General features: G+C 40.2%; 1 long non-coding RNA gene across 5 annotated transcripts in view; it reads left to right on the top strand.

Annotated features, from left to right (window-relative positions):
- LOC308597590 overlaps positions 1–17,223 on the top strand; it is a 136,439-nt gene that overhangs the window by 63,078 nt on the left and 56,138 nt on the right. For 3 of the 5 annotated variants that reach the window (XR_014013067.1, XR_014013069.1, XR_014013070.1), the window contains one exon: positions 16,584–16,744. This is a non-coding gene — a long non-coding RNA (uncharacterized lncRNA). The remainder of the gene's footprint in view (positions 1–16,583; positions 16,745–17,223) is intronic. The other 2 variants (XR_014013066.1, XR_014013068.1) reach the window with 1 other exon arrangement.

The following is a 17,223-nucleotide window of genomic DNA, read 5'->3' as shown; positions in this document are numbered from 1 at the left end:
TCTGGTTTCTTTGCCTAAAGAAAGGCAAGGTGTATATTTGTCTAATGAGTGAATGAAGATGTGGATTTAAGAGACGTTTCCCAAGAATATGATCTGTGGATTCCTCCAGCTACTTAAACGTGTTACGATCACAAAATCAATCACACTATCTTACTTGTATTGCATATTTAGCAGTGCTTCTACACATGTTGGACATAAATTTGGCATGGGAGCTAAGAAACTGTTTCACGAAATAGGAACATCATTGCACAATAATCACAAGCAGCTTCAGCCTTAATTAAAGAAATTATGAAAAAGAAACAGCGGCTCCATTCTTGGCAATGATTGGCATTTTAAAAATGCAATGCTGAACTTGCGTGTGAAAGATGCAAGAGCTAACTGCATTGTTATTCAGATATCTGAGTTTTCCATCTGTACTTCAAAATGGGGAGAGAGAAAGGAGTCAGAATGTAAGAATATGCAGGGTAGAAAAATGCATATGCGCTGAATATTAGATGTCCAGTCTATTGTGAGTAGACCATGAGTTCCCACAGGTTTGGTAGAATCTTGTTTTCTGCATGTGTGAGAGCACACATTTATGGAATACCAGGTGTCATGAAGGGAAATAGGAGGTCTGTGCATCTATAGCTAGTCTCCCCTCTGCATGGCTTATTTACACTCTAGAACACAACAGTAACCTTCCCGGAGTGCAGAGCATGGATGAGGATATGGGAAGTGTGTGAGTACATGTGTACAAGTAGGTGATTTCGAGCTTGTGAATGTATGCTATCCTCTCTGTAATCCTAGTGAACCTGCAGAATCCTCTGCACAAGGGTGCTAAAGCTGCATTGGATGGGATTGCACCCATACTTTCAATTTCATACTTTCAATTTCAGTTTGCCATGCCAGGTGTCCATTGAGGATACATGCAGTAAACTGATTAAAGTAGTTCGAAAATGTTTCAGCCCATGACACCCAGATTGCTGGGACATTGTTCATGTTATGACAGCCGGTAGCCCGGCTGAATTATTATGAACTGGGGAGAAGACCATACTGGTTTCACTCCAGTTGCATTCACAAGAGATTCTCAGAGCCTAAGAATGTGTGGATGTTGCCAGTGCAAGATAGATAAAGGGACCCCAGACCATTAGGTCCAGTCGTGACCGACTCTGAGGTTGCGGTGCTCATCTTGCTTTACTGGCCGAGGGAGCCAGCGTACAGCTTCCAGGTCATGTGGCCAGCATGACTAAGCCACTTCTGGAGAACCAGAGCAGTGCATGGAAACACCGTTTACGTTCCCGCTGGAGTGGTACCTATTTATCTACTTGCACTTTGATGTGCTTTTGAACTGCTAGGTTGGCAGGAGCTGGGACCGAGCAACGGGAGCTCACCCCGTCACAGGGATTTGAACCGCTGACCTTCTGATTGGCAAGTCCTCGGCTCTGTGGTTTAACCCACAGCACCACCCGCGCCCCTTGCCAGTGCAAGATACCTAACAGAAATTACAAGTTTTCCTATTGTATTGTCATTCTCTCCAATGTAAGTTTCATTGTCATAATGTGAAAGACACCCCTCACCGCAAAAAGAAGGGGAAAGGTTCCGATTCTAACAACATTTACTTGGCTAGGGTGGAGATACTTACTGACAGGTTGACCTACGAATTCATTAAATAAATCAAGAATACTACAACAGAAATCAGCTCTAGAAATCTGGGTGGTTATTGATGATCCTACAGTCATGTTAAAGCACAAACTGTGATATAGTGGAAGTGATCTGCATGCAGAAACAGATGTCTAAGCACTTCCCCCAATTGCATATGTCACATATTCAACACCTGAGCAGTGTGCACAATGTATCCCCAAGCAGCACTGAATGCATAATTAGTGTTGTCTGTTCTGATAGCACTAATGACTGTGATGATGTCACTGTGCAGGAAGGAGATTCAGACCAGCCTCTCGGCTCCAATAGGTGAGCAATGCTGTTTAGCTGGTATAGGGTGAGGGGCAGGATGCCATGAATGCAGCAAGGTGCACTCTGGATCACAGTTATTTACTCAATGAATTCCATTGAGTCATATGGGCTTGCTTTCAAGTTAATGCGTTTAGGATTGGGATACTTAAGCCTCAGCAATACACTTTAAGACCAGTAGTTCAGTTTCATGAGCAGGTAATAAATTTAATTCCAGCACTTAAATTTGCTGGTTGTGGGAAGGGTTCAGGAGGAATCCAACTGAGACTGAATTACTTTTTTCCCCCTTGATCAATATGAAAACTAGTGACAGGGTTCAGCCTAGAAATTATTCTAACAAGTAGTAATAATCAATTTTAGTTTTTTTTGGGGGGGAACAAAACAAAACCCCGATGGCCTGATATGTTAACACTAATTTCACATAAATGTGGAGAGGGGCATGTAGAGTGTCACAATGATTCAGCAATTTAAGAAGGCACTTGTGACTTTCTAATCATCAATCAATCAATCAATCAATCAATCAAAAAAGGCTTTCTGAACCACTTAAGTCTTAAGCATATAGGGGCAGCTGGTCTTTCTAGTAACCCGGTCAGGTTGTTCAGGCCTTTATATGTTACATTATTATTATTATTATTATTATTATTATTATTATTATTATTATTATTATTATTATTATTATTTGTATACTGCACTGTACCTGCAGGTCTTAGGGCAGTTAGAACATAGAAATCACAATATAAAAACATGAAATACTTTTATTTCTCCTTCCATTACTCCTTGCAGACAGTAATGTAATGAACAGCTGTTCCAGTTCTGGTAGAGTAGGGATTCTAAAGTAAGAAGATACTTTGAGTATGTTCAGACAGATATTGGGCTGCACTTTAGAACTGGGATCAGATGAGAAAAGGGCTCAGTCCCCACACACTCTGTAGGCACCTTCAAAAAATTATTATGAGTTCCGGAGGTGATTCATAATTGTATGTATGTGTGGGTTAAACCACAGAGCCTAGGACTTTCTGATCAGAAGGTCGGTGGTTTGAATCCCCGCGACGGGGTGAGCTCCTGTTGCTCGGTCCCTGCTCCTGCCAACCTAGCAGTTCGAAAGCACATCAAAGTGCAAGTAGATAAATAGGTACCGCTCTGGCGGGAAGGTAAACGGTGTTTCCGTGCGCTGCTGTGGTTCACCAGAAGTGGCTTAGTCATGCTGGCCACATGACCCAGAAACTGTAAGCCGGCTCCCTCGGCCAATAAAGCGAGATGAGCACCGCAACCCCAGAGTTGGTCACGACTGGACCTAATGGTCAGGGGTCCCTTTACCTTTATGAATAAATTAATGAATGGATAGCCAAGTAAATACGTAACACTGAAATATACACTTGGATTGCAATTGGCTGAAATTTAAATTAGGGTGCCAGTTGGCTGGAATCTAAGGTATAGTTACTCAACTGATCTGTGGCAATCTGTTGCCTCACAGTCTGTGAGAAGGGAGAAATAAAGATATGTGTGTTTGTTGCGATTCAAATGCTTATTTGTACACTTAGGAATAAAATTATCTCACAGTGTGCTTTAAAGTGTCGAGGAAGGCTGAGAACACAGAGCAGGAAGAGGGTTGGGCAATATTACACCTGTACCTAGGCAACATCTATGTACATTTATAAATATGTGTAGACACATTCAAATGTGTTTCTGATGTAGATGGAAGCTAAAACGCTTAACTAAGGCTCAAGCCCACTTTGTTGGGAGCCATTGCACAAAATAGCAGTTACTTTCGAGTAGACAGGGATAGGATTATTCTACAACAGTATTAAACTCATCACTGTCTGGTCACACACATGGTGGAAAAGATTATGGCAGCTTTTCATAACAACAAATTCAAATCACCCCAGAGTGCTGACTAGGCTCAGCGCTGAGTGCATTTTGTGGACTTCAAGGATTTAGGAAGCTTCCTTGACTCCCTGTCTCCACTAGATGGCGGGAGAGCACTGCCCTGGGACATCCCTGCAGTGCCACATGGTAAACCATTTGTGTATATTTGCTATCCAAGCCCTGTTTAGTCACATATGATTCACCTGCTTTTTTTTGGGGGGGGGGTCCTTCTTGTGCCTGATTTGAGCACACACAATTGTCGCCCCCGCCCAGCATAAAAATAGGATTAGCTTTGAACTAAGACAATTAATTGGGTAAACATCATTATGCCACCTTGCTTGGTAAATAGTTCGGGTTTTCCTTAACATTATTCTGTGCTGGAAACAGATAAATAAAGTTATGATGTATTTTGCCATTCCTCACAATGGCCTATTTTGCATATGCATGCAGAGAAATCACACACACACATGCACACATTTTTCTTCCTGCCACTGATTATTTTTTTCTTCTTCGTTAAGGGTTAGATTGTGAAGGATGAGAAAATGACAGCCCAGTTCAAAATTATCATTTCCAAACTGGTCAATTCCCAATCCATTTCAGTTGAAACTTTAATGTTGGTGCGTGCCCTTTCCCCAAAGGGCTAGATCAGCTTAATTCCATATATTTTGACAACCAGATTGTTGACAGACAACTTGTCAAAAAAGACACATGGAACTTAGCACTGGTCAACAATACAGCCAGTCCATACATGAGTTTGCTCAGTCTTCCATTGCTGAGTATGGGGCTATGTTTCTAACTTGGTTTGCAGAGTCACAGTCAATATCTGTGGGGGTTTTTCACCTTTCCTTTCAAATACTACATTTGGACCCTTTCTGTTTATTACAGTCCTCATCTGATTTTTCAGATAGAAACTGAGCGTTCTCAGCATATTTCTAAACTGGCAAGTCCCAATATCGGCTGATGGAGACAAATTTAGCCCTTCTGTTCACTGGGCAATGTTATTTAGATTGCAGGAAGGATTAATTTTTCCTGGTGCAGGTTTATGTTCATGGTACCTATCTTTACTTCCACAGTAGGAAAATTACCATATTCCTACACATATTATCATTTCCCCCATCACAAAAATGTCCATTTAAAAGCTGTTTTGATCTTTTGGATAAGTGCCTTGATTTAAAATAATAGCAAAAAAAGTAAAATTAAGCCTCTATGCTCAGCAGTGCATGAATGACAAATCTGTTGTAGTTTGGAGTATATTTTAAGAAACTCCTTTTAAACCTCTTAAAGCAAATTTACATATGCTCAGAAAAGATATTACACCCTGGGAAAGTGAGCAGCATAATTTATTTCCCTGTGCTACTGATATCGTTGTGTTTATACAGAGACTGCATAATACATTTTATACTTTTTTGAACTGGTATCATATGTATTTCTTACAATCTAAGAGGTTTTTAAAATGCATCTCTATTTAAGGATAGTTAAGATCTGCATGCTGCTATCTAACCCACCTAGGAATCTGAACTAATTCTCCTCTGGTTCATTTTAGAATGAGGCAGACACTGTTAATTTCGCCCAATTCTGATTCTAAACAATACATTGGGTGTGCTCAAAATTTGGGATCCCCCCCCCGGTTTTTTTTTCCAAATCCAAGAAAACAAATAATTAAGACAAGGGGTAGATATTAGCATAGGAGGTATGGATACTCAGCCTCATATGCAGCAGCCTAATCCAGATCCATGAATCACCTAGACTAGGGATCAGGATACTGTGGCTTCTAGATGTTGCTGAACTCAGCATCAGCTGGCATGGCCAATGGCCAGGAATGATGGGAGGTGTAATCCAGCAGTATCTGGAGGGTTTGTTTCTGATCCAGATCAGTTTTGACCCATGTGTGATTGTGTGTGTGTTTGTGGTGGGGAATTCTTGGGTAAAATGCTCTGTCTGCTTGTCCCTCACCACTAAGAGGCTGAGTTTAGGCAAGCAAACAGGCAATGTTACCTGCTGCTACTTCTCCTTTACAAAGGAAGAAAAGTAGGTCAGTAAGTAGCCAAGGCAAGAGGAGGAACACTGGGGATGTATGAATGCATCTTGCATTTGCCACAAGCAGCGCTGTTTCCAGCCCACTGTACTTCGGCTTCTGTGAAAACATTGTTCGGCTTGCTGTCTGCTGATGCCAAACCTAATGCAATTATTTATATGTGACCATTATGTGATGGTCAATTCAATGGAATTCAATTCAATGGAAGGGAACATCAAGAAAAGGGGGTCAGGAATGCCATCACTCACATTACACTTATGAACTTTTAAAAACCAATGGAAGTAAATACCCATCACATTCACTTGCCAGATTTCTGCTCTGGGTTGGGAATGAACACATTAACTGATGCTGTTCCAGTGCTGTTTCCAAAGCTGTTTGAATTCTCCACTATTTTTAAATAGCATCAAGACCAGGGAGCTCCTGGTGACCAGCAGTGAGCCCCACATCTAGGTGTGGGTCTCAGCAGATGCCCAACAATGTCAACCCTTAATTCTGGACCTGATGTTGAATGTTACTGACACCACACTAAAAGGCAGCTATTTAATATTTCAGGAGGAGGCTTCTTTGGGAAGAAAGTGGGTTGGATTCAACACACTTGGTGGATTGTACTGTAGATTGAGCTGAAAGCTACAGATGTCCGCAGTGGCAATTTCCCTCATAAAAGAGTCTGTGCTCAAGGCATGACTGCCCCACAACTCTCACCAGCCAACCAAAGCTTCCCTAGCTGCCAGCCCTCTCCAGAATTCCTTTACATAAGCAATGCTTTCTCAAGGAACAGAGATAAAAGTTTAAGTAAGACTTTTTCTATAACTGTAGTTCTTAAGAAAGTTTCCAAAGAGCTAAACATGCATACCCATTATTCCTTTGGCAAGTCCACAGAGAACAGCAAGCCGACCAATTCAAATCAGCTTGCTGAACTCAACTGAGGCCTACAAAATAACACTGGAAGAAGCAACCAGTTACCTTCTGCTCTGTATGTAGAGGGACTGAAATCAACTTGCCCCAAACCAGAAAGCACATCTGTGGTAGAAATTGTTAAACACGCAGAATGTGTTCATAGCAGATAATCCTGATTCAGAAAAAGGTAAAACAATGGGGGGCATTGTAAATGATGGAGGGGTGGCCTCATTTTGACACCAGATAGCCCTAGGTTTGCTTAGTAGGTCATCTTAGGGAAGGCAATTAATGTAATCTCCCCCAGCCCTTCATTCTTTCACTAACCAAAGTTCCAGAAGACTTTTCCATAAGTCAACCCCCCCCATTTTTTTTAAACATAATAGCTGGTGATTAAATCCATCTGCAATAGTACATCCATGCAACACATGAAGTGGTCAGTGAGATTGCACCTCTCTTCCCCAGCCCAAATAGCAAGTGCTCTGGAACCCTGATTTCAAATTTCATATTTATTTATTTATTTATTTCACCCAAATTTCATATTTATTTATTTATTTATTTTACCCATATTTAGGAGGGTGAAAAGGTGAGCTTTTGTGAGTACAGCTCTCCACAGGGAAGTTTCCCATGCAACCCCTAAAATATGACCATGCCAGATTATGAACTAGTTCTCCCCCCCCCTTTTTTTCTTGAAGAAATTCTATGGATCTTTACCAACTTGGATGATCCAATTTTACCTGACAACAAGGCTTAATAGATTTATTTCGCAAACCATTGTTGACAACATACTCACATGCCAAGTGTGACCTGTCACTGGGCATCATTCAATGAGTAGGTAGTTGAAACCAAATCCCATTGTAAGCCATAGGTTTAGAATACTCAAGTCTGTAACTAATGTTCCATTTCCACCCAGGGATGCTCTTTAATCTAGCAGAAGTTTTCAAGAGCAGAAGTAGGGGAAGTAAGTCATTTATTTACTGATTCCCTTTCCTTCTGCAATCTCTGGTGACCTTCTCCATCTGTTGTAGAGTAGACTTTCCAAAATATCATAGGGGTGGCTTGGAAAGCTTTAGAAGAAAAGCGAACTTGAGGAAATCATAGCCCTTCCCCTTTCATTCATGGAAGTCTCTGCTGAATCAAAGAACTTCCCATGAATGGAGAGCACTGAGAAGCACGAACTCCACTGAGATTTAGACATAGGGCTCATATACACTTCTGCTTGTGCCATACCTAGAAAGCACGGTTCCAAGCAGCTTTCTGCTTGTTTTGTGACTTCTGGCCATAGGCCCAAGCAGTTTTGCCTTTGATCTGCTGCATTCCCCCACCCTTTAGTGGTAAATTTGAGCGAACGCCAATCCTCAGAAAACCCTCTTGCCATTTGTTCTGATTCAGCTGGTTTTCCCAGGGGAAAGTAGTGGAGCAAATGGAAGTGCAGGTGAGTGCATTGTTAACTCTGGCTGCATTTATTTGTTAAGCTTGCGCCACACTCTTCATCTAAAGAGCTCAGTGCAGCTTACATATGCCTCCCTGGTGTGGTCTTCCACCTACACACCTGGACTGCAACCATCTACTTCAGTGGGAGTGATAGGACATTTCTCCCACTGAATGGAAATAATTTCCATGCAGAAATAAATAGGTATGCCATCTGAATTTCTGAAAAATACACAGCTAGTGTATCCCGACTAACATATCACCCTGTGTAGTTGCGGCAATCATACTTTAAATGAGACAGTATGCATGCTTCTCCCCCCTCTATTCATAAATTGGGAATGGCAGGTAAAGTGACCTTGAATGTGCCTACCTGGGTGCAGGATTGCATCTTTAAGCTGTGAGCCTACAAACAAATCCCACTGAAGCCAAGGGGATTTCTTTCCAAGTCTGTCTGCTTAAAATCAAAGCATCCTGATAGTTTTGAGACTATCAGTATATTTGCTTTAGATTTTATTGGCAGACTTGTACTGTTTTGTCAGTAGGGAACCTTATTTGGGGTTAGCTAGGGCCAAACTAAATGTTAAATGCAGGAATTTACTGCATTTAAACAGAACTACAGTGGTCACAAAGGAGGAGGAGCCTAGGGGAGGTATCTGAGTTTAGAAAGCAAAGAGGTGCATGTCTGATGCATGCAGAGATCTTCCCACAACTTTCCTCCTTCACTGATCTCCAATACCAGAAATGGCTTCCGTGCAGGGAGGGTGAAGGGAAAGCACTTGGAAGCAGGGAGATTACAGGGATGTAAGAAGTGGCAAGCTCTTTCAATGTAAGCAGGGAATTCCTTATTTAAACTTACGAAACTGGCCATTAAATCTAGTCTGGCTCTTGTCTTTGTCAGAGTGTCTCTATGCCTACTCTCTGACAAAGTAGCCAGCAACAAGGATTTCTAATTTTCTGAATGTGGGACATCTGATTAGGAATATTGGTCTCAGTTCCAAAAAGTGTTGGCATGCATAGATGATAGATAGATGATAGATAGATGATAGATGGATGATAGATATAACAATAACTAAATACACAATATTACAAATATGCGGGGAAACTATTAAAACAGCACCAAATGAGATATGAACGGGATTGTGAAAATAAGAAAACAATAAATACTTAGATAGATTATAGATTGATTTTCCAAAATCTAAGAAATGTGTTAGGCATTAAGTACAGCAAAGTTTGTTCTTTTTTTGATGCCAGGTCAAAACTTGTCTGTTTGTCCTCTGGGTGTATTAGCTGCATAGTCTCTCTTTACTGCCTCTGAAAGTTGTTTTGACTGCTTGTTTGCTGTTCAGTTTCATGGCTGTTATTTACGGTTGTATAACCATCTTCGGTCTCATTTTGTACACCTCCCTGATATCTAATTGACAAAGGGGCAGTTATCAGAAATCTCATAATAAATAAACAATAAGAGAAAATAAATAAAAGATAATGGAGGCGGAAAAGATGAAAGGGAAAAAACTAAATGAGGGGCTAGTTTTGTGAATTCTACCTTCCCCCTACAGTGCTGATGAAAGAAGGCGGGAGGGTAGAGGGAGAGGGAGAATGCCAGAAAGAATGCAATTTATTCCCTGTACAAAACAATAGCAGCTCCAGAAACTGTGTTCCTTTCTGGAGGGCCAATTGTATCAGCCAGAAATGCTGCACAACATGAAGGAAGGTCTATTATCCTTCTTCCCATTTGCTTCTCTGCACTGAATTAACAGTAGAATTTGACTAACAACAGCACTTGGTCCCCTACGCCTCAGTCTGAAACAATCTGCCAATCATTTTTTGTTGAAGGGTACAGAATCTGACATGGACTCAAAGCTAGTGTTGGGATGAATGAAACTGAGACCATAGCACGTCTCGATCCATCATGACAGTGCTGTATGGTGCAGAAGGCTATTCTTAACAAATATCCGTGAGCACCATTGGAGGCCACAATCCCAGGCACATTATTTACTGTGCAACTGATGCTTCTTTGTACTTTTTTTTAAAAAAGAACTCCCTTCATCACAGTGTTCTCGTTGCCTCTGATGAAAAAATAATGACCTTTTCCTCACATTTTGTGCTTTAAAAAAACAAAAACAGAGGTCCTGATCCACAGATCCTTACAGATGTTTCTGTGCGCAGAGATCTCCATGCATGTAATTTCTAAATGGAAGGTCAGCAATGTCACCTTTAACAGCTCCATCAACTGATGGAAGGAGGAACAGAGGCCTGGATTTAATCTCCTACCTGCCCCAACATTGTTCTTGGCACTGTCACTGAGGACTGCTCCAACCATCTGGGAAGGGTGTATGTATGTATGTGTGCAGGCACATGTGTCACATTGAATTCAGGCGGCTTTAAAAAAGCACCCCAAGCAACTTTTGGGGGTGTACAAATACAGTGGATCTATCACATAACTTTCAACTCAATCTGCTACTAGTTATACCAAAAGAGTGATTCATGCAAACAGCTATCCTCCTAGAGTGGATATTTACCAATTGTCTATCAAAGTTGGAGTCAAATGCCAGTAGCAGTGACTTTAATGTGATAGTTCATGACCTTACATTGGTTCAGGAGATGGAATAGAGCATTTTGTGGTTTTCTTTGCAAGTGTCAGTAAAGGATCATTAGTCTTGTTGATTTCAATGGGACCAGCATCCAGGTCTGTAATAACTTAAGCCATAATTTTAGATTTTAAAGTTCCACTGTAATCAATGTCCTACTATTAAGAAGCAGAGAGTCATGGGATCAGAGCTGAAGTCTCACCAATATCCAATATCTGCCAGAGGAAGCCTCCATTTGATCAGACTCCCTTCCCTGAACCCAGGATTCAGCACATTATGAACCTTGAAGCAACCATGTGTGTGCCATGGTTCCAGCGATCTGAATTTTCTGCTTGGGCTTCTAAAATGTACACTGTCTTCTCTCCTTTCAAAGCCACTGTAATATCACTGCAGTGCTTGCCCAACATCACATTATGTCATGCTTTGGTGTACTGTATGCTGAAGCACCACGTTCACCAATTACAGTATATTGGGGACATACTCTCTAATTTCTGAAATATATTCTGAAGATCAGGGAAACTGCTGCATCTTTGATCTATGAGCTACCCACTCATATGTGAGGTTGATCAAGTGCATGGATAAGTCTCGTGACAAAAGAAAGAGGCCCAAGAATGTGCAGGAGCCACTTATTAAGACAGAACCAGAAGATTTGTTCATTGTCATTCAATAGGGGTTAAATTATCTAGACTATGCCTGAATTAAATAGTTAAGGACTGAGACCAGTTTCACTAAAACCAGAGGGAAAGAATAGCTAGAGTATTTAATTGTACAGAGACCGATGGAACAGAAATCTCAACAGAGGTATAAGCTTATTTAGGTTTATAGATATGTTAGGCGGTGAAGTAAATTCTAACTCATTGAGATCGGGAAAGGGCTTTGAGCACCTTCCAAAAGAGGTTGTATAAATAACAAAAAATATATAAAACAAGTGTTCTGTTGCTCCAACCCATTACAATCTTTATTTCGACATGTAAGCAATTCAGTCAGAAGAGGGAAAGATTAATGTGCAAATGTAGGTTGGTGCAAAAGGAATTAAAACAAAATTAGTTGTTACACCATAGTTGGTAACTATGTAAACATTTCCTGTTTATTAAGATACAGTTAGATTTTAGAGATAATACAATATTGTGCTGCTTTAGCGCTTGTTCTCTTTCTTTTACTTTTCTGTATTTTAAAGACGGTATCACAATTGTTCACCTTTTTTGTCATCTGCTGGAACATTCCACTTCTCTCTGTCTTCCATTTGGATGGTATCAGTCAGTAATTACAGTTCACATATACTGTAGTTTAGTGAAGCTGTAAAGAATTGGTTTTTTTAAAAAAATAAATCCCTGGCAAAGCAGTATCCCATTACATCACTGCTTCACATGCATTCATTCTCTTCAATATTGTTGGCTATTTCAGGTTAACTACCAAAATTATTTGCCTGAGAAGCGAGATTTAATTGTCTTACAACTACCTCTGTGAAATACAATAGGGATAACAAGTACCCATTGATTATACTATTGGATAGAAAAAGGGACTCTTATTCTTGCATTTTTCATTCATTTTGTCATTGCATTCTCTTTGAAAGAGACCAAATGGGTCTCAGCAGGTGAAAGCAAAGAAATGTGAAAGGGCCCCTTTGATGAATGACAATAACACAACTGCCCTCCTCTCTCCTTTAACCCCCTCCCCTCATTTTTTGGGAGATTATAAAACCGTATTAAATCATGCCCTGTTCGATATTGATTGAGAGAGAGCTAAACTAAAACCAACAATAGTAGACTGAATCAGAGAATTGCAATTTCTTCAATGGGCACTAAATCCAGCTAAGATCCCAGTGCTTTTTTCCCTATGCAGGCACTTAATAAATAAATAAAACTATTTACTTACCATCAAACTATTATATAAGGAACAAATTTACATTTGTGCCAGCATCACCAGTTACAGCCGTGTCAACATCTTGCAACAGTAACTGCAAGAAGCTGTGCCCACAATCTTATAGGTGGAAAATTCAAGTCAAGATTTGAAGGAAGGGAAATCTGAAATATTCGTAACACCTGTTGCTGAGTTCAAAAGAAGTACAAAGCACTTTTAAAACTACAAAAATATATGTGATTCAAAAAGGCAGAATAATATTTGATGTTAGACCTAGATAATATTTGATGTTAGACCAATTGTGTTTCAAGGCTATTTATTGTAGACATCAGTATTCACTATGTGACAATCAGTTTGGTCTTGCTTGAATATGTTAGCTTAGAGGAGCTCTTCATGATAACATTGGGTGTTAATTTACGGTCAGGGAAGGACACCCCCCCCCCCTATTATCACATTGCATTTTGAACTGTAGGTGCAAATAACATAATAAAGCAAAAAAAAAAAAAAAAGGTCTTGCATCGTACCAAAGTCAATGCCAGTGCTTTTAATCTGAATGTGCTGTTTCTCGGTCACACTCAAGCTATAGACTTGAGCTGTAAAGGTCTTTTCCATATTTTTCACTCTTACGTGTGTATCAGAAATTACAGCAGTTCTCTGTCAGAGGTAATTCCTGAGCATAGTTTACAGTGTGAGGGGGGAAAATACTGATTTAAACAATCCATTTCCAAATAGACATTGTATTATGCCATGATAATAAGTGATGGCTAGATTCAACAAAATGTTCTGAAGTGATACTTCTCAAATTAGCCATTAGTGCAGAATGAAATAATTGTTCAGATAATAATGATACCAATATTAATTCTGTTCCTAGTATGTAAAGATAAGGGCTTTTGGGGTATTTATTATTAATAGACTTATTTGAAAGAACAGCACACAGAGAGCCAGGGAGGGGGAGCATATAAAAGCTTTTCCCAGTAGTCAGCAGCACAGTTATAAAAATTAAGAAAATGAAGCAAAGTAGTCCAGCATTCAAAGAAAAATATGTGTCACCTTTCTAATAGCTAAAATGTTTTGATGTTTGATGGTTAGAAACCCTTCAAATATGCACTCATCAATGAGGTGATTCATGATATCCATGCAGAAAGTATATTAAGACTTTTGCTGCTACTAACATGCTGCATGTTTAAAATATTAGTATCAAAAAACATCTGACAGATAAAAATCTTTGGAAGGATAGAAAATACTGCAGTGATAAAAAGAAGTGTGATGAGACATGAAAGAGCTGCATACAAAGCAAGATGCTTTTGAGAGGAACACATACAAAAGAAAAGAATTAATTATCTTTTCACCATATGTTTATGACTGTATTGATTTTTTTGATTGATCTATATGCTTTTTTTTACTCTGTTTACTCTGTTTCTTTTTGCCTCTGTTTATTTACTTTCCTCATGTGACATCTATCGGTGTTCACCTTTGATTTCGTTCAATGCCTGTTGCAATACTTCCATCCAGCAATACTTTTTCTGTGGAATGCGCATCATTAATAAATATTTTGATTATGAGCTAAATGTGAAGGTTGAAACCACTTGTAATTGCATTTGGCTCTTAACAACAAAAAGATGTATAGAGCAATGGCGGGTTTTGAAGCTTCTAGTGCCGAAACTGCAGGGATTCTCTTTGACACAGTTTCCTAAGCAAATTTTTTATAAATATAGCATACCAGCTACAGAGCTTTAATTTCTTAAAATGCCACTCAGGATGAACTGGCTGAATTATAATGCTAATTGTATTTTAATTTGATTTGACTTTTCAAAGGAAGATACAGCATGCTAGGTTTCTATTAATAATTATCAAGGTGTGGGGAGGTGGTTGTGCAAGCTTCATGTGCCTTATTTTTCAGATTGTGCAAAATATGTGTTAATTCTTCTCTTGTCCAGTTCCTTGCAAAAATGTTCCTGTGCCTTACCTAAACAAGCCTAAGCTACCTAAAAATGCACCTGTCCTCTACCTAAATAATAAATTCTGGAGGAAAGAAAACTCTCGCAGTTTTTTTGTTCCTCGTTGTCTAGAAATAGACACACCTTCCTTCCAAATTACATTATGTATGCTGAGAAATACAGACGTCAACTAATTGAGGATAAGCTGTAATGAACTATTGTGCTTGTCCTTATTGCCTACCAATTATCTATGGTGATTATAATTAGGACCAATATTTTTTTTTCCTTGGGAGTGTTTGGGCAATCATCATTTGCTTATGGGTGCGTTGTTGTTGTGCTACATTTTGACATTGTTCTCCGGATATGATCAAGGGAAATATAGTCTAGATTGTGTGTGTGTGTGTGTGTGTGTGTGTGTGTGTGTGTTGCAATGAATACATGCTTCGTCTACATTTAGTGTTTGAAAAGACATTCGATGTATTTAATAGAGTGATGGCCACCACCTAGGATGCCTTTGAAAGAGAATTAGACAAATTTATGGAGGATACGACTATCAGTGACTATGAGGCCTTGCCACCCTGGACACCTTCAGAAGGACGGGTGGGATGTAAACTGGATAAACTGGATTTCTCATGTGGTAGCGGTCTTTGTGGTGAATGCTATGAAAACTAGGGTATGGTTCCTGGATGAAACGGTGAGGTCCCTCCCATTGCCCTCCTAACCTGTTGCTGTATCTTCTTCCCTGAATGGTGGGGTTTATTGGGTAGTTTCCTTGCTGGGACAGCATGGCATGAATTTTAGCCTACTTTTATAATTTTATTGTTTATCTTTTAATAATGTTTTATGGTATTTTGTGTAAAGGCATGGACCTCACAAATTTAATAAACTTGTCTTGTCTTGTCTTGTCTTGGATAAACAATAATAATCATGATGGGTATGTTTCTGCCTCCATTGTCAGAAGCCAGTTGCTCCTGAAGATAAGTTCTGGGAATCATGAGTTGGGAGAGCGCTGTTGCACCCAGTCCTGCTTGCTGGCTCACCAGAGTGGTACATGCTCTGGTTATCTTCCGCTTGGACTACTGTGATGTGCTCTATGTTTGAAGGTGACTTAGAAACTAATTCAAAATGTGGCTGCCAGACTGGTGACTGGGAGCAGCTGCCAGGACACCGGTTTTTAAAGGATCTACATTGGTTCCCAGTACATTTCCAAGCATAATTTAAAGTGTTGGTGCTGACTTTTAAAGCCTTAAACGACTTTGGCTCTGTGTACCTGAAGGAACGTCTCCACCCCCATTGTTCAGCCTGGAGACTGAGGTCTAGCTCCAAGGGCCTTCTAGTGGTTCCCTTACTGTGAGAAGTGAGGTTGCAGGGAACCAGGCAAAGAACCTTCTCAGTAGTTGTGTCCACCCTGTGGAACGCCCTCCCATCAGATGTCAAGGAAATAAACAACTACAGTCATACTTCTTGTTGCATTTGCTTCACGTTGCGGCTTTTCGGGTTGCGAACGCAGCAAAGCATTCTGCACACTTTGCACATGCACAAAAGTGCTCTATCGTGCTCTGTGCTTGCGCAGAAGCGCTGCTCTAGTTGCAGACTTTTTGGGGTGCGAACAGTGCCCCAGAATGGATAGTGTCCGCAACTAGAGGCACCACTGTATCTGACTTTTAGAAGACATCTGAAGGTAGCCCTGTATAGGGAAATTTTTTATGTTTGATGTCTTACTGTGTTTTAATTTGTTGGAAGCCTCCCAGAGTGGCTGGGGCAACCCAGTCAGATGGGCGGCATATAAATAATAAAAAATATTATTATTTATTTATTATTATGGCTTCCCATGGACAAGGACCTTTGGCCTGATCCAGCTCTTCTTATGCTTTTATTCTGAGACAGCCAGTTTGGTGTGTGAGAGAAAACCATTCACAATTTCTTTAAGTTTTAAACAGATTAGAGATTGTTCACAACAACAAAAGTCATCTTCAATACCCATAAATGTAAACACCTGATTAATCATGTTTTCATCTCTTGCAGACATCCTTACGCCACTGAAACTGAAGCAGGCCGCTGAATTCAACCCAAGCATTTAACACCACTGCAGCCTGAATACCAGGTTTGGTCAACATAAAATAAAAAAATATTCATATGTAGTTATGTATTTTTCTGGAGGGCAGTCAACCCCAGAAGCCAGTCAGGTAAGTGGAAGAATTTTGGATTGATATCTAATGGGAATAAACATGATTCCCGCTTCATGTGCCAGATATGTGCACAGATATGTGCTTGTCCACAGAGTATCTTCTGACAAATACTCAATATTTGATTAGGATGCATGTGCTGCCCACACTACCACCATGGCAGACATGAGCTGAGTGCATTTACAGCCATGTGTGCCCTTTAAAGGCACCCAGTGTGCTTTAGGAGACATGTATCTCACAAGCAGCAAACTCATCAGCTCCATAATTCATCAGGCCGAACCACACGGCTATTTTTAGTGATGAGGTGGTGGGGCTTGAGCGAATGTGGTTTGAATGATTCCCTTTGTGGTTAAATGGCCGCCATAGCACTTCACTACAAGTCTAGGTGCTACATTTCCACCCTCTCGCAAGATGCGGGGATGGGATACAGTAGCTGCATATTGAACTGTGGCCACTTGAAGATGCAATCTCTTGACAGT

Source organism: Podarcis bocagei (assembly GCF_964188305.1).
Source record: "Podarcis bocagei genome assembly, chromosome: 11".
NCBI classification, from domain to species: domain Eukaryota; kingdom Metazoa; phylum Chordata; class Lepidosauria; order Squamata; family Lacertidae; genus Podarcis; species Podarcis bocagei.
Note: the sequence above shows the minus strand (reverse complement) of the source record. Positions and strands in the feature narration are given on the sequence as shown.